The 19200-nt window shown below is 35.0% G+C and overlaps 1 protein-coding gene across 8 annotated transcripts in view; it reads left to right on the forward strand.

Annotated features, from left to right (window-relative positions):
- Window positions 1–19200, forward strand: part of LOC149302792 (forkhead box protein P2) — a 103836-nt gene that overhangs the window by 34495 nt on the left and 50141 nt on the right. The gene's annotated exons all lie outside the window — the stretch shown is intronic.

The raw sequence follows: 19200 nt of genomic DNA on the forward strand, positions 1-19200 counted from the left end.
CTTTAAGCCATTGTAGAGAATAATGTTGATTATGAAATGTTCAGTGATCACATTCCACTTGTGATTCGAGTACCCATTACCACATCACCAATGCAAACGAATGCTGGCCCGGGAAATTGTCAGGCAAGAAACAGAATCACTACTTCTGTGTTCTTTTAAGAAGTGTTCACTGAGGGATGTGTTACTGAGTTTGATCAGTGTGCCTTCAGCTGAAATTTTTATGGGAAATAATATTAAATTATCTATGAAAGGCATGTGTCTTTGCATCTTCAATTCACTGACAGTTTTAGAAGTAGGACCATTGAATTGCAAGGAGAGCCATTGGAATACCATCTTTTCTAGTGTCTGCCCACATAAATCTTTTCATTTAAAGGAAAAGTCTAGATAGCAAATTCTGTCATTTTTAATACATAATTAAAAGTTTACCATATTGTATAGATAGGTAGACACAAATATTCACTAACTCACAATAAAGAAATTGAATTATAGATATCAGTGCCTAAACAGTCACAATTAGCACCCACCAAAAATTCTTATTACTGATATCCAATGAAATCTAAATTTTCAATAATTTAGATTTTATTTTTCAAAACATTTTTAGTTTTTTTCCTATTAGCAATTTGTCTGTGTTATAGCTCTGTTATCGTTGCCCAATCTACTAGACAAACATCTTGACTTTTTATCATACTGCCTGCGGCAAACAATAAAATGGATCAGTCTTAATCACCCAGTCTGATCATATTATAATTGTGAACAACATTTTAATTCAAAATATGTTAACCCCTGGGTTGATTAGAAGCAAAATATTTTACAGCCGTCTCTGAATTTACACAATGGCCTTCTGTCATAGGATTTTTAAGATACTTCCCTCCTGTAACCACTTTGTCATATCCCTTCTCTCTCTCTTCTATCCTCCAAGTGACACTTGTTGAGATTCTTTAAGCTTCCCAGATAACTTTTATCTTGTTACAGTCCTTTAACAAGTTTATGCTTGTAGACTACCTGGAGGAGAAAGAATTTCAATTAAATGAGAGAGAAATGAGAGATCTTAAATCTTGTGTTGCCTGTTTTGATGCTGTATGACTTTTCACTGTATTCAGGAACACTTTCTCTCAGCAGGGCACTTTTTTGGCATCAAACAATTTAAAAAATGAAAATTAAGCATTTCAAGTTCTCAATGTGGCAGGTTGAAGCCGTGGATATTTTACCAGTGGATACTTATATATTTACACACCAAATAAACAGGAATACCAGATAATTAAGAAAATAGTTTTTCGCATATTATTGTGCAACATTAAATTGCTCTTTTTGTTTTTATATGAAATGTATTAAATCTGGGATGTTATTGGTTTGTGAACAGTGGGTTTACGGGCCAGAAACACTATCATTGCAAAATTTTAAATACATGTTATGAGAGTTTAGGACTAAGAAACAAGATGAAAGCATGAATATTGCATATCAAACAATAATACAAGTAAATAATTTGACCCAGATATTTTTCATCTCCTTTTGGTACTCCTAGCGTTTCTTTCATTACAAGTGCCTTATTATTCCACTCAAATCACTAGGTGGGATGGAGGTTTAAACAAGTGCTGATAAACAGGTATGAGAAGGCATCTTTGTGTTTCTATAACACTGCTGCCTTCACATATTGAAGTTGTAGCAAATACATGGGATAAGAGCTGAATTCTGGGAATTCCTCCATATACATTTGCCCTTTTCCACAGACAACCCGCCATTTTGTTTTTTTCAGCTGAACACATCTAGTGAAAGGAAGTGCTATCCTGCCACTGATTGGTTGCTTGAGGTGTAACATTTTTACTATTTTATATAGGATCCTACATCTCTCCACGTGTAGTTATTCCCGCCCGATCACCAAATTTTGGAAGAACTGTCCAATGCCTGAGTAAGATTATCTGCTTTGTTAATCACTTGTGTAAAAAAATGAGGATTTTCCTTAGCGTCCATAAGTTACAATAGCTTTAAGTATAGTATTTTGTCGCCCCAGCTATATTGAATTTTAGTAGTGCAGTCTTTCCATTGGAAAAAAATATTATACCTGACATCCGTATGTATATTTATAATCTTGCTGCACATTTTGTTAATATAAGGAAGGTAGTTAGTAGAAATATTCCTGCATTGCATAAAATTATTGTTGATACTGACCTCTGTATATTTCCAGATTGAAAACATGTACGATAAAATTTTTGTGTGCCGTAACTCATACCTTTTAAGAGATTAGGTGTGGACAGTATTAAGTATATGAAAACATTTTTCTTCACAAAAAGGGTAGTAGATAACAGGAATACACTTTCAGGGAGTGTAGTACAGGCAAACAAAGTAAAGGAATTTGAGAAAGCTTGGAAAGTGCATTAAATCTATCCTAAAGTGTTAAGTAAAGAGTAGTTCAGAAAGGGCAGACTAGATGGGCCAGTTGGTTCTTTTCTGCTTTCACTGTCTATGTAAATGTGTATGCAATTCAATACCTTTGCTGGGTTTTTGGGCTAGAAATTAAGCCTCTTGAAAACACTTGCCAGATGCCAGTAGGTGGCCTCTTGAATCACTATGCACTATTATAACAATTCACAATGAGCATTCACATATGTGATTTGTTTAGTTTCTCACCCTCATGGACCCCCTATATCTCCTATAGGCTTAACTGGTATTTTACTGCTACTCATAGTTATTTCTGTGTGTTAGTGGTTCCAAAGGATTCCCTTCAACTTCTACAGCAGAATAACCATTGATCATTAAACTTTGCACCAAATCAAAAAGCTCTTAACCACTCTAGGATTTTAGTATAAATTGGGAGCCTATTTAATAAGGTTTAAGCTAGCCCAGGAATGGCCCCAACATAAGTTTTCATCTCTTTCTATATATTTACCGGGTCGAAGAAGAAAAGTTGCTTCAACTCAAGCACCACTGGCTTCCTGCAAGTTGCTCTGTCATAGTGGAACCCAGAACAAGCCTATCCTAGTGGCCCTCAGCTCAATTGTATGTGCTCCAGGGCCCTGTTCCTTCACAGACCTCTACACTATCACTTTCTACTTTGCTGTGTGCCACCTAATGTCAGTCTCTGGAACATGTAGGCTACATTTGTGTTCTGAATTAAAGGTAGCCCTGAATACACTACTTGGTTCAGTCCCTAATAATATCAGTAGTGACTGAACTTCTGGTGCTGGGAGTAGATGGGCAAACGGTGAATTTGTTGTGCACTTCCAATATCTCCTAGCAGATGTAGTAGATGTTACTATAGTGAAAGAATTGTAACATACATGGCATGGTTAGGCACAAGGCTCCTTAATGTAAGAAAAGACCAAGGACCAATTAAGTTTTGAGTCTTTTCATCAGGAATAATGGGCAGACTAGATGGGCCAAATGGCCCATCTGTCATGAAATTCCATGTCTCTGTTTAAATCTTCACATAAACGGTGGCGTTGCAGGGCTATCATGCCTTTTCAGGAGCATGTGCATTTATTTGTCTTGTAATCAGAGTGGAAGCATATTCATGCGATAACATCAAGAAAATGTGGAACAATAAACCTCCTTAAAAACAATAATACATATGTTTCTTGTTGAAGAAAAAAAATGTAGTGTTACGCTGCTGAAAGTCAGTAAGCTCTCTGTTTGCAGTGCACACGTGCAATTTGTAACCACTGAACTACAAAGTACTATGGTAATTTACCCTGCAGCTGGTTAAAATTGAGAACAGCTGTAATATTCAGATTATGCAAATAGCAATTTTGCAGCAATTGTCAAATTGCTGTGTAGAACATAATATATTAAAAGAGTATATTATACTCGAATTAAACCTGTTTGCTTTTATTCTTTCACCATCTACGATTGTTCTATATTTCTTTATTACAGAGTTCTATCTATCTCTACAAGATCCATTGCTTAGCACATAGGTTATTTACCGAGTAGCACTCAAATGTTTGTATTTAAAGCATCTGACACTGTAGAACTATTTGCGCAACGTGCTTCTTTGTTGTAAATAGATGCAGTGGATGAGTGAATTCAATAAACCGAATTTTTACAAGGTCCCAACTTATTACTATCACTTTTGTTAATGCCTGCCTGCTAATCTTCATACAGAAGTGACAGGTAGAAGTTTGTTATAAAAGTTTAAATGGTTATAACTACTAATTGGGCTTCTACTTATGTATACTTATATATCACATAAATATGCAACTGTTTTCAGAACCTGCTTTGGCATAGGTGGACAGGATGCTACTATGCTCTCTATATTTTGCTCAACTGCATGAGTTAGTCCATGCTGAAAATGTTTTTCAATACTAGTGGTACTGCAACAGTTTACAAAACGTTTTCTATTGCTGACGCTTGAGTAACTATTAACATAGTATTTAAAAGTTAAACGGCATATGAAAATGCCCTAACGGTGTCCATGCTATGCAGGCAGAGGCTTAGAACACAGATTGATATACTTAAGAGCATTGTGTGTTCTGGCCAAACATTGGGGCAATTTGTCGTCATTGTTATTGATTTATAAGATATATATTGCGGACATGATCGTTCCTATTGGAAAATACATTTGCAGTCAGCAGGTTCTGAAGTTCCCATTAGGGTTAAAGAGGTTAAAGACCTCTGGTCAGTCTAGATAACAGAGATTGCGGAAATCTTTATTTTTCGACTTTGATTGGTGTTTAATAGTGTAAACGTGTTTGCTTATTCTATTTGGTGGGGAAAAAAAACATCTTTAAAATTATGCATATTATTATGACAGGCAAACCTTCCCATTAGGGTCCCAATTTAGCTGTAGTAAAATGTGAATGTATTGTTTCTTCTAGTTCCTTTAGAACCTTCGCCATTTACGAATACATCTTGTGAAACTAGGGTGTCTGCATTTTCATTTGCTGACCTTGTTAATTTTAGTTAAAAGCATGTCGTTTGTTATTGTTTTAACTAAAACTTACAGCTGCCTAGCTGCAAAACATCCCATTTCCATTATTATGACTAGTTCTTCAACATGTATGGTTTTAAATTGCTAGCAATTAGCATATTTCAACCTTATTTTTAGGTTTAAATTGCAGTGTGAGAGTATACTCTTCTCTTAGCTAATTAGTGCTATCAAGGAACAGTGGGTTACCTCATTAGTACCATGTGCGTTTAATTAAAGAAGAGAAAATCAGAGTTAACCTCATAGTTAATATTTTCACAGAGTGTTACAATGCCAACACCTTCAATTGGAGTCACACCCCTGTGTATCTAATTATGCACTAGTGCCAAGTAAGGTTAGAAGGCTACCACCATGCTGTTAGCAAAATAGTTTGAAACCAGAATGTGTTCTTTAGTGGCTTACATAGCAATTTGTCTTTACAGCGTGTTTGATCTTTCCATCGGTTTGGTTAGATGAGAAGCACGGCCATGAAATATAAGGTGAAACATTCCCCAAGTAATGTTAAGTGCATTAATGCTGTTTATTAAAACAAATAAAAATGTCACTACAATGGTTTTTCAAAAATTGTATTTGTATTCCCTCAGATTCATGTAACCAATTTTTGGAATTAACTGTGAACATTACTGGATTACTTTTGTTATTTCTGTGCTTCTGTATGTAGTTGTATAAAATGAAATAATGTATATCTGCTTTTTTGTTATGTTGTATTGGAAGTTTTATAGTGCTTTTGTTGATTAGCAGTTTTTTCTTATACAACTGAGATTTTATGCTTTTTTGCCTCTACCTTTTTTTTTATTTGACTTTTATCCAGTTATACTGGTTATTCGATACTTAACATATTTACATTTATGCTTACATTTGGATTAATATCAACAATATACGGACACATTCTGGTTATTTTAGAACCATCTATTGATTCATTCTTAAAATAGATTTGTAATTTTATGAGCTTTAAAAAGTTAATGGAATTTAGTTTTTTTCCTTTTCATTATGATTCGCAAATAAGTTGTGTTCATATCTGCTTTTTAACCCCTTAATGACAATTGCCGGTCCTGGCACGGCACGGAAAAGCATGTGCTTTACGACAATTGACGTGCCAGGACCGGCACGTCTTTAAACGGGTGCAGAAAGCGATCTACTATCGCTTTCTGCACCCAAAAAGCGTTGCTGAATGCCTCGACCTCGAGGCATTCAGCAACGCCGCGATCGGCACGAAGGGGCCATCTCTGGCCCCTCCACGGGGCGTCAACATCCGCCATACTTTGTATGGCGGCGGACGCCCGTTTTAAAAGCGTTTAGGAGGCGATCGACGATCGCCTCCTAAACTTAAATGGTGTCGCTGGAATGCCTCGATCAGGAGGCATCCAGCGACACCAAACACTAACCTTTTGATGGGCTGTGACCGCTCCGGAGAGCGGTCACAGCCGCAGCTGCCGGCAATCTTCGCCATCAAGGAAGATGGCCGCCGTCCTGTAACAGGAACCACAAATTTTAAAAGTTCGCTAGATGGTCCAGACCATCTAGAGAACTTTGGCTCCACTTGCAGGTTGAATACAGGTACTGCATTCACCATGCAAGTCAATGGAGCCCAGCTTTCTAATCACAGTGTGATTAGTAAAAATAAATTAAAAAATAAAATAAAATTAATAATAATTAGAAAAAGATAGTAAAAAAACAGTAAAATGTAAAAATCATTCCCACTGATGTCACTATCAGGGGAACCTCCAAGTTGAAAAAAAATGTTAAATTTTTTAAAAAAAAAAATATATATATATATAAAAAATATATTTTTGTGAGCAAGTCCTAAAATTAGCATATTAGCTTAAAACAATTCTCGCATGGAAAGAGTTAAAATACTGGCATATTAAATGCCCGTGGGGTGTCTACTTTTAAAAAATGTATGATTTGATGGGGTAAATTGAATGGGCCAGGTTCAACAACGTCCCAATTAACACGGGGGGAAGGATGGCCACACATCTAATTTCCAATTAGAAAAATGCACACGTACCAAATGTGGCCTTTTAGTTCCCCCACAAAATGACACACCCATGCATGTGGGGTATCACTGCACTCAGGAGATGTTGCTGAACACATTATGGGGTGTCGTGTGACAGCGGCATATACCAGGAGCTGTAAATTCATACATAAAGTAGGTGTGTGTGGGAAAAATACACACACAAAAATATTACTGCAAACTTTGAAAAAATGCTGGTGGTAAAATATGTGCATGCAAAGAGTTAAAATACCAGCATTTAAAATACCCTGTGGTGTCTAGTTTTGAAAAATATATGGTTTTGTTGGGCACACTGAAATGGCCTGGCTCAAAGATGTACCAAATAGGGCATGGGCAGTGGATCCCAAATGCCAAAGTTCAACATTGAAAAAAGCGCATGCCCCAAATGTGGCCCTTTTGCCCCAAAACAGCCAGGCAAAATCATTCATGTGAGGTATCGCTGTACTCAGGAGATGTTGCTGAACACATATTGGGGTGTTTTGTGATAGTGACATATACGAGAACATTTTAATTCATACCTGAATTAAAATGTGTGTGGAAAACCAAATGCAAAAAAATGACTACCACAAAGTTTGACAAAGACTGGTGGTAGATATGGTGCATGGAAAGAGTTAAAATACTAGCATTTGAAATACCCTGGGGTGTCTAGTTTTCAAAAATATATGGGTTTATTGGGCACACTGAAATGGCCCGGCTCAAAGATGTACCAAATAGGGCATGGGCAGTGGATCCCCAAATGCCAAAGTTCAACATTGAAAAATGCGCATGCCCCAAATGTGGCCCTTTTGCCCCCAAACAGCCAGGCAAAATCATTCATGTGGGGTATCGCTGCGCTCAGGAGATGTTGCTGAACACATATTGGGGTGTTTTGTGATAGTGACATAAACTAGAACATTTTAATTCATACCTGAAGTAAAATGTGTATGACAAAACAAATGCAAAAAAATGACTACCATAAAGTTTGACAAAGACTGGTGGTAGATATGGTGCATGGAAAGAGTTAAAATACTAGCATTTGGAATACCCTGGGCTGTCTAGTTTTCAAAAATATATGACTTGATGGGGTAAATTGCATTGGCCGGGTTCAAAGATACCCGAAATGGCACATGGGGGGAAGAATTACCAGATTTGGAAAAAATGGCTTTGAAATAGCAAAACGCTACCTGTACTTATTGCCCCATAATGGGTAGAAAAAAGCAAAAAAACATAAAAACATTGGGTATTTCTAAACTCAGGACAAATAGTAGAATCTATTTAGCAGGTTTTTTCATTACCTTTTATAGATGAGTAAAAGATTTTTCAACTAAAAGTTAGAAACAGTCATTTTTTTCTAAATTTTTCACCATATTTTATAATTTTTTTAATAGTAAATAATATGATACAATCAAAACAATGTCATCTAAAGAAAGCCCTTCTTGTCCTGAAAAAAACAATATCTAATGTGTGTGGGTTCAGTAAACGGGAAAGAAGAAAATTACAGCTAAACACAAGCAGCGCAGAAATGTTAAAAAGGCCATTGTCACAAAGGGTACAAAAAGTAAAATCAGCCTTTGTCTCGAAGGGGTTAAATGATCAGCAGTTTTGTATACACACTCATGAGCTACTGGAAATCCCAGACATTTAGATGTACTACTTTCAATATACTGCAAGTTCTGCTGGCTATGAAATTCACATACTGAAGTGTTTATCGGCCATGTTTCATATTCCCGGTCATGCAGAGTCAGCATAGAAAGGCCTAGACTTGGTTTCTGAATCAATTTATATAAATATAAAAAAAAGAAAAAGAAAAAACGTTCATGAGAGATTTTTCCACATATCATTTGATCTGACATTTCATCAATAGAATAGATAGTCTAAATAAAAAATAAATACATATTCTCTGTTTAGATGTATAGATCATACCGAACAGAGGCATAATGGTTCTTGGAATACAGAATTTGAATTATAGATAATGCCAAGCTGGTTTTATATCACATTTGTCAGTCTGCCAGTTTGTGCGAACCGCTGTGTTTATTTACTTATGTACCTGTGCGAAGCAGGTTTGAGTTTCCCTTAGTTGATGTTGCATCGATTTCAATAGAAACTTGCCTCAACCAAGTTAACCAAGGGTAAAAACCATCTGAATGACAGTGGCCAAGAAGTCCCCCCCACTGCTGACAAGATATCACTAATATCACTATTAATATATAATGATTTGTTTTAACTCGCCAACATCCATAGTTAAGATTGACATCTGTTAATCTATCCTTTGAGTTGAAACAATAATTTTGTGTCTAATGTAGTATTCTGTGTTTAGTCATTAATCCCTCTGTTCGCTTATACTGCTAAACAGGGAGTCATATTTGGTGGGCCGATTTTTCAGGAAGCTGAATTTATCTTGTTCATAGGATATTAATAAAAATGTGCTAGTATTGGATAGTTGGTTACAAAGTAATTGGCTTAATAGAAAATACGTTTCGTTATTTAGATCATTTAAAATAGCAATGAGATGATCAGGTGTAAGGTAGAAATATGTCTACTGCTTTGCAATGTCGATTTGTTCTTAACAAGATACATACACTGGAGAGGCCTCCTATAAACAAGGATGACAAAACAGCCATTTTTCAATGCTTAAATGAAATAAAAAATGCAAGGAACTCGATTAATGCTTTCCAGAGCCATAAAAAAGGTGTTTGTCACTAACCATCTTTGCATTTGTATTCCATGATGGGGGATGCCTATTGCATTTGCCTGCCTTAGACCAATTGGGTAAAATAAATTCTGTATAATAACCTGGAGAGCCAAATATTTTGTGAAATACATTTGTTTAAATGTAAGTAAGTATAAATGTGAAGTTCAATCACCCACACATTACATATGATGCTTGTTTTAGATGACTTATGTAGCCAATAAAGATCTCGTTTAATGGTCGTTCCCTAGAACTAGTCAGAAAGGCCACTGCCTTCAAAGAGTCCCATTTGGCCATTTGAAATATTAGTAGCTATTGGTAACCTAAAGCAACAATAGCAAATAATATCACTGACTGATAATGTAGAAAATAAAAAATGAAATAACTATAGCTCAGTCCATGAAATATGTAGTGATCAGGTTGATGCTTAAAACCAAAGGTCATTGAGCTTTGTATCAATCATTTTTTTAGTAAATAAACAAAATATTAGTAGTAACTTTTAAATAGATTTATCAATCGCAACTATTTTCAAAAGATTTTTCACATCCTTCATATGTAGCTTAATCATGGAAATGCTACAAGTGACTTAGAAATCTGTCCAATGAAATACCTTATGGACAGGAGGAGCTACACATTTCCAGTGATGTGTCTAGTTGTGTGTGTGTTTCCCCCCCCCTTATAAAAACTTGATGAAATTACAATGCAAAATACATATCATTTCAGATCAGACCAGCTCATTAGCTCATCAAAAAAAAAAGGATCAGAAAGGAAAACAACAAATTTAATCAACAGGTTAGATTTTGTGTTAAATTATTCTTATAAAATTATCAGGCTAATCACGTAAATATGAGCAGTATATGAAATAACAAAATCATTCTTTCAGTAGCATGTTATAAAGCATGTTTAAAACTAGAATTAAATACACATTAGGAAAGCCCATTATGAAGAAAATAATGGTAATTTTGAGCATTTAAAATAATTAAAAAATATACTTTTTAGATAAATAATTGTCCCAATGTATAACAATTTTGGCATCAAAAACCTGTACCAGTCAGTGAGATATGTGTAACAAAATGGAGTATATTTTCTGACAATGGAATTTATTAACAATCACACCCCCTATATTTTTCATTTGGGGCCGCTTAAAATATTCATCTACCTCTCATCAATTTCATCTGGGAGTTACTTGCCAAGTCAAAAAGCACCGAGTATACAATGAAAAATATTTGTGTGTGTCTTTAACCAGACGTTTGGTTAAATTAATATTAAATGGCCATACTGCCATGTCTTCACAGCAGTAACAATTGATTGCTCCAGAACTCTAAACCAATTTACAATGTGAAAATATCTTATAAACAGGGACACATATAGTCTGTATCTCATAAAATATTTATTCCCGCTGGCCATGTCATGTTAGTTGCAGTGAACACCCGCAACCACCATCGTATAGAACCAAATAAATAAACGCTGATCAGTGCAGTGACTTGGCGTAACCTGGGAATTCATATTTGATTTAGAAATTCAACCTTTAAAAAAAATAAGGTTATACAAATAAGACAAGTAATGAGACTGGAAACAGATGTGAGATTTTTCTTAAAAAAATATTCATGAAAGGTCAGCCATCCTGTAGTTTGTTATATTATACATTTCGCGTTATTCCCGGATTTTGCACTGCATAAAGTTGTTGACGCTTTATAATGTGTGTTTATTTTCCCTTTATGTGTATCAAGTCTTCAGTACATACCCCTTTACAGAAGTTAAAACCTGATGCAGAGCTTTAAAAGAGAAGAATTTTCAAACAAAAGCAAATCTGTGAGGTTGGATTTAAACTCCCAGTACTAGTGGAAACTCATTGGTCGCCTTGTAATCATTAGAAATTCTGGCTTTGACTTCAGCATTTTGTTATTATTGTTTTTAATCTTATTTAAGGGGCATCCAGGCCCTGTTTTCATTTTAAATTCATTTGACATGGACTCCGGAGCATTTGAATGCAAGCGAAACTGTGCAGACGTTCTTTAGTTATTGGAGTTAGGCGGCTGCTTTAGTGACGGTAGTGGGAGTGCTACTGAGCATGTGCCAAGTAGAGGCAAACAGAGGAGGGGAAAATGAGACAGATGTATTATTTTCTAATTCTAGTAACTAAAGAACGCACGCTCTAACTTGCATGCAGTCAGATACAGAGGAGGCCATACAAAGATACAAAATACATGTTTTGGGGACTAGATGTTCCTTTAAAGATAGAGGTGTACAGATGTTCTGGGAAGAACAATATAAACTTTTCCAAAATAAATCTGCATGGATTAGTAGATGCACACCTACAGAGAAAGAATGTGTTAGCAAAAATGTGTGTGTGCATATGAATGTGTATATACTGTATGTATGTATGTGTGTGTATATATATATATATATATATTTATTTATTTCTTTATGCTGACACATATTTAAAGAATGCTTTGAATCCGAAAAACTATATGATGGCATGTATTCACATACACTGCTTGACTCTACACAATCACACACTGTGTCAGATTTAAGACCTTAATTGATACTTCCTAACCCTAAGGGGTTCAGACATCTTTGAATGCGGTCTTCATGCCTCAGTGCACAACAAAATCAATATTTACTATAGTTTTTAGAGCCGTTTGAATGAAAGGTTTAACAAGCTGTGAAATTCAGATATCAGAGGCGATGTGCAAAGCTATTTTTTCCAAGTATACCATGAATTATAGTTAAAAGGTCTCAAATACCAGCCCATTATATTTTGCAACAGGTGTTCCAGAACAAAAAAAAAAGAAATATTAATTTGAAAGGAATTATGCACAGTAAGGGAAGACAGAAAACACACAAAGATAAAGCCATGTATAAATGGCTGACCCTGTGTATGTCTAGGTCTTTGTTGATATTGAGGTAAAATGTTTTCCCTTTGAGTTGTGTGTCACCATCAATACAAAGGAGGCCGTGTAGTGCAGGCAAGGGGGGCAATTGGCTACTAACCTGCTATTATTTAAAGAATATGCTACTTTTACTTCCTTATTTTAGTAGAGGCAACCTTTGGGGAGAAGGAAAACGAGACAGAGGTCTCATTTGTTAACTCCATTAACTAAAGAATATATAAACCAGCTTGCATGCAGTGCATGCAAAATGGCATCAGATATGCATTTTATATGAAAATAGGGCCCTAAGTGGTCCTTTAACACTTCTACAGCTTAAAATGTAGTATTAGAAACATCATTCCTTGCAGAAGGCCCCTTTGCAGAAATAATTATTTATTCTTTATACATTCTTGAATTCTCCAAGTTTTGTGGTGTTCATTATTTTGCAGGGAATGCTTTGTTACCGTGTGACAGAAAAATAGATAATTTACTTACAACTCTCCTTTAGCTTACAAAATGCCTGGTAGGTAATTAGTAAGCTTCAAGGTTCTGTTCAAAAATATATGATACATAGGAATATTTTTTCCTAGCGTTCAATAATTCGAATTATTGGGCTGCTTTGTTTGATCTACAAATGACTGAATGGAGAAAGAAGATATAACAGCTTTTCTGAACAAAATATCTTGTATCTCAAATAGGATTTCTGAGAACTTCATCGAGACAAAATGTAGCCCATACAAGGGTATGTTTATGCATTACAGGCTCGCAAAGCACTAAGAACCTATACATATGTTTCATATGGATTTCTTCTGCGGCTTAAGTTATTGAATCCAGAAACACACTGTGCTTCTTTAAATAAACAAAAAATGTGTCAGCTCTCAGCTTAATTTTCTTACAATGGGTATTTCTAAAATATTATATGTTATTCTTCTTCATGTTTACAAAAGGTTAAAGAAATTAGTTGAGCCTACAGTAAAGAAATTCTGTAACACCATTCTACTATGCATGATGGGGTTCCTAATAAAAACAGAATCTTTGGAAACAGAATTAAATAAAGTTTTGATACTATAACAGAATTAAGAAAAGCCAGTCCAGAGAATAACAATATATCTAGCATTCAAATTGATTACTAAAGCAGGATTAGTCTTGTGGAACCATCGCATGAAAATTACACACACAACAGTTTTTCTTAGAAGTTTCTGTCTTATATCTTAAAATTTTAAATAACCATTGCAATAAAAAATTGGACAGAAATTAACAACGTGTACAACCACGTTAACGATTGGCTAATTATTATATGCCTTAATTGCCCACTAAACATAAAAGAAACACTATTTAAGAAAATATATTCATGGTTTGCCCTAATAACATTTAAAACAAATTTGTTTTTCATGTAACTGTTTCAGTACCTAGAGAAATGTTAATATGATTTAGTAATTTTTAAATGAGTGCACATTCCACAGTAATTATTATTTGGCTGTGTTTCAAGGCTCAGGGTACTCGAAGTGAAAAGGGATATGCGTAACGCCACAATTCGTGAAATAATATTCAACAGTAATTAGCTGCATCCAATTTATATTTATTAGAGGAAACAAGGGTTATTTCATTTTTAAATAGTTCTTCTATGTTTGGATTCTGTTTAATTTGTATTAGACATTCGTACCGCATTGAAACAAAATGTTATTTTCAATAGGGTATAGTGTAACTATTTATCAGCGTTTCTTGCCAGTGCAAAAAGCAAAATAGATCCCCAATGCTGAGTATATTAAAACAAGCTTTAAGGTGCTCCAAAAATGTATCTGATCTTTAACTCTACTGAGGTACAAAGGACAAAACCCTTCCTGATGTCAAGTAAACACCCAAGTGATGGGACATGTTACACTCTCTGTAAATCACATAACCTATACACACCTGCAACCTATACACACACATCTCTAAGTGCTTAGTGCTAGAAAGTTGGTTGGGTGTTCTTACATATGACATCAAATGTGGAGATAATGACCAAGTCAAAAGCAGTCATGTCAAATGTCCATAATGGTCACGCAATGTGTAGGTAAGACAAGGCTCTTTTTTTCCATTTTGTTGGTTGACATGTTCAGTTTGGGCGTTGCAGCAGAATAATAATTAACTAAATTGAATTAAAACATAAAAATTCCATAAAATCCTTTTAAATGAAACATTACTTATCCTGATGAAGAGTGGCAGGGCCTACATCTCCTAGCACCTAGCTAGATCATAGGAGATTGAAGTATTTCTCTATACACTAGTTGACAACTCTCTAGTTTAATTGACTCTCTAGTTATTTTTAAAACCTCCAAAATACTCTCGTTGTGCATGAAAATACTGTCAGCCTAGTAATGGCATTTTCTATCCAAGAGCCCACGGTATAACCAGCCACTGATTACAATTATACCTTGCCACTTTAAAGTGAAAATTATTTCTTCCATGACGTTCCCTGTTTTGTGAATTTGCATTAACCTATTGCTATATAGCCCACAATATATATTCAGAGACTAAAAGATGTTGATCCCAGTTCACAATTTACTTAGTCCATGAAGTATGTGATCTCCAGGTGCTTGTGCATGCAGGGCCAATTAAAAACAGCTAAACTCCTTATATTTCATCTGTTTATTGATACTGTACAAAAAAAGTATACAAGAGTACAACACAGATTAAATTTTTATACACCATGTGACTGAGACTTATAATGCCTCACCTCTACTTTAGTAGTTTTTTTCCCCTTCATATTGTTTTGATTTTTTAAGGTGTGCATCATTTATCTTAACTGGATACCTATGCCCATAACTGGAAACTTCTTAGGGTAGGCTACCTGGAGCTCTGTATGCCCTGGGCGACTAGCTTAACATATGAGGCGAGGCTAGTCCCGACAGCCGTTAAAACATGGGGAGTGAGTGGGTATAACCACACCCTGCCTAGAAAAAGAAGAAACTGACCAGGAGACCTGGAGAAGCAGGGATTCTCCCAGAGACTCCATGTCAAACTCCGTTTCCAGATATGGAAGTGTCTTTTTAGAGCTATATTTTTTTTTTGATCAGCAAACAATTATAGTATTTATATAATATTTATAACTGTTGGGAAAGAATCCAGTTGCTGCAAACATATTAGCATGACTGTTAATAACTCCTAAAGCTAAAAAGATCCATTTTTTCACATGGATAAGTTAATATAACGCAACAAATCAATGTAAACCCATCCGATAAATGCTAAGGCAACCTTATCCCACGGTGGTAAAAAGTCGGGAATTTTGTAGGGTTGTTAAAAATTAGTAAGGTTATTGGGACGCACAAAAGTATAAGGAGTAAATACAATGTGGTTTTCTGAGTTGGTGGCTTGGTTCAATAGTATTATTAATGATAGTAATAAATACAATGTTACTTTATTAATGCAACCAATAATAATTGTGGTGGTACATAGGGATAATACTGCATATTTTATAACTGTTAGAGAAAGATAAAAAATAATCTGGATGTAAAACAAACACACCTTATCTTCTATCAGTGTTTGATTTATGAAGTGCTCTTCTCTGGAGGACACTTTATTAAATCTGGTTATGAAAGTTCCTTTGGAGAACTTCATGCATGTCTTTAAATACCAGATCACAAAGGTCACATGTGCAACCGAATTACAATAACCTTGATTACAACCAATAATTTTGCCCAATATTTCTCAAGTATATTTGACAAATTCAGTCAAGGCTTAAAGAATCACATATTTTGAAAATGCATTTTGCATTAATGTGTCATTAGAAGTTATGATTAGCATATATATATATATATATATATATATATATATATATATATATAATTTGTACTAAAAAAATAAAATGTATTATGTATATACATGTTTCGAGCCCATCTCCATTTTTGAGTAGAGAAAAGGATGTTTTGGTTTTTTTTTAACAATGTTTGTTTTTTGTTTTATTTGAAGAGAAATGTTAATCTCACACAGCTGTTTCAGTGTTGTTATACACAAACACTCTGTATACTGTGTAAAACAAATAAGACGATTGAATTTCTAATACCGAATATATCAGTATTATTGGCACCTTGAAAGCTTGAAGACAGTGTTAGTTGGAAATCAGTGCCAAACCCTGGCATCATGCTGGTAACTCATGAGGTAAGCCAGCGTGATCCAAACATGTACAAGCAAACTACATCAAGAGCTGTACACATTCTGAAATCAAACAGCGCATCTAGAATCTGCCTTGCCAGCTGCTAGTACTTTCAACTGTACAGATTTTTTTTTCATTAGTTATTGTGGATAGGGATTAAAACATACTGTATATTCTTGGGACACTTTAATGCGGAGTAGTAACACCTCATGTGGAAGCACATTGATTATGAAATCCATTAAAAAAAAGTCACATTCAAAAACCATGGAAATCATGGAATGAGAGTTAAAGGGACACTCCAGTGTCCCTGGCAGTCCACTGAACAAAGAACGCATGTACGAGTACTTTGTGGTTTCTTTACCATGCATTCATTGAACATGTAAAAAGGAGAAGCTGCAGCTCTGTAGACTGATTAGCGACAACATGAAGCAGCCAATTAGTGGCAGGAAAGCACTCCTTTTGAAATCAGCCCGTAATAGACCCTGCAGAATACCCCATTCATTTGCAGGGGCAGCAAGGAATTCTAAAAGGAACTCTCGGCTATCAAATGCACTCAAGTGCTTATGATGACTTGTAGTGTGTGTCTCTGGAAGGAATGATCCTGGTAGGGATAGTTGGCAGCTATCCTGGGTGTTGTGTAGTTTCATGGAGCCTTACTATGTGGGTAAAAGGTCTCTGATTTTAAGCCTCATATATTCAAAGTTCTGCTTATGCCTCTATCACTATGAAGGGTAAGTGTTGGAGCACAAGCAGGTCCTTGATATAATGGATCTTCTTATATCAGGGACAATTGCGGTGCAAGTGTTACCTTCTTTGTCCCTCTTGTTATAAGACAAGTTAAAGTATTGTATAAAATGTAAAATGAGTTATGGAAGTAAGATCCACACAAGTGAACGTTTTTGAAACTAAAAGGCAGGTAAATAAAGATTTTCGTAAAATGCTGAAAAAAAATATTTAAGTGGGTTTTTATGCTCTGTTGATGAATACAAAGTTTTCTTGTTTAAAAAGCGTGGTGTCTCTAATGTAAAGGTATCAGTTTTAGGCTTGGAAAAGTGTTTTGTGCTTGGAGCTGAACTCTTTAGATTTTGTTTTCATCTTAGTATTACGTGCAGATGTTTGAAGTGTCGCGCCGCATTGTTCCAGAGACATAGAGTAGTCCAATGTTAGTTGTGGAATTCCATATAGGCTCAGGATTAAAAAAACAAAAACATAAGTGCTTGAGCAAAGATGCAGCTAGACGAGGATCGTCAGGGGAACTCTTTGATGAACGAATAAAAAAATAAAACAGTCATTTATTTATATATTACAGAGAGAGAGATTGTTATTTAAAGGGGAACGCTGAGCATATGGAGTTTAACATTTTGGAAACTTGGTTTCGTTGTATTCTGTTCCTACAATCTTCCATTATCTGCAGACCTGGCATTATAGGCTGTGGTATGATATTTTGAGGGGATTCTTTATATTGCTACTACAAAAAAAATCACAAAAGTGCCAATAAAGTCTGTTTATATAATAAAATGATTTTCTCTACAGACCTTCATGAGGCAGTGGAGTCCCTCTGGGTGATCAAGATTGAAAATAGAAAACATGACAATGTTTTTTGAAAATGCATTTTAGTTTGGTACTATATATATATATATATGCATGTCTGTGTGTGTATATATATATATATATATATATATGTATGTGTGTGTGTGTGTAATATATATATATATATATATATATATATATGTATATATACAATACAAATGTTGGTTATTATTTATGGTGTATTGGTGTATGGTGATTTGTAAATTATGCTACCTTTCCACCTGTCTTCATTTTTATTTTTTTTGGTACTGTCTTTGTCTTTGATAAAAATTATAAAACATGTGCCATCTCTACTTCATTTCTTACTGGTGAGAAATGTAAAAAAAGGATATTATTATTAACACTTGACCCTCTCATGTTGTCAAGGATCACAAAATAAATGCATATTTTGAAATCAATCAAATTGCTTTCCACATGAAGCAATCTGTTGATTAGAAAGGTGAATATGCTATTCTGCATTTATTTTATTCAGTTAGTCGCTACACTGTCAGAATTTTTTTTTTAATCCTATTTTCAGAGGGACTTAACAGGAAATGCCCTCCCTGTTTATTTAATTGGTACATGCAGAAGAAATTCGTGGTAAGAGCCCGGGTGTTATAAGTAAAATAAAATCAAAGTATGTATTCTTTCAAAGGCATTGTGCCCAGTGTAGCAAGAAATGGTTTTGCATGACAGTACACATGTAAATGTCAATGCATATGTCATTTATGATACGTGCGGCTGGTATGCAACAGACACCACAATCAAACGGAAGGAGAGCGTGCGTTTAACATCAAATATGCTTCAGGAAACTGCAAGCAGCCTTTTCTCTGTAGATAAATAATGACACGATCAGTGCAGAAAACAAATATGAAACTTGCAATTTTTCAGAGTCTACCATCCACAGGACAAGAACAGTGGCTGTTCAATACCATGCCAAAAGAAATATATCTATAGATATAGATATATATATATATATATATATATATATATATATATATATATAACCAGTAGCAAATGGAATAC

This window comes from Sceloporus occidentalis, unplaced genomic scaffold (assembly GCF_023333645.1).
Source record: "Sceloporus occidentalis isolate IW3139 unplaced genomic scaffold, rSceOcc1.0.p SCAF_17, whole genome shotgun sequence".
NCBI classification, from domain to species: domain Eukaryota; kingdom Metazoa; phylum Chordata; class Lepidosauria; order Squamata; family Phrynosomatidae; genus Sceloporus; species Sceloporus occidentalis.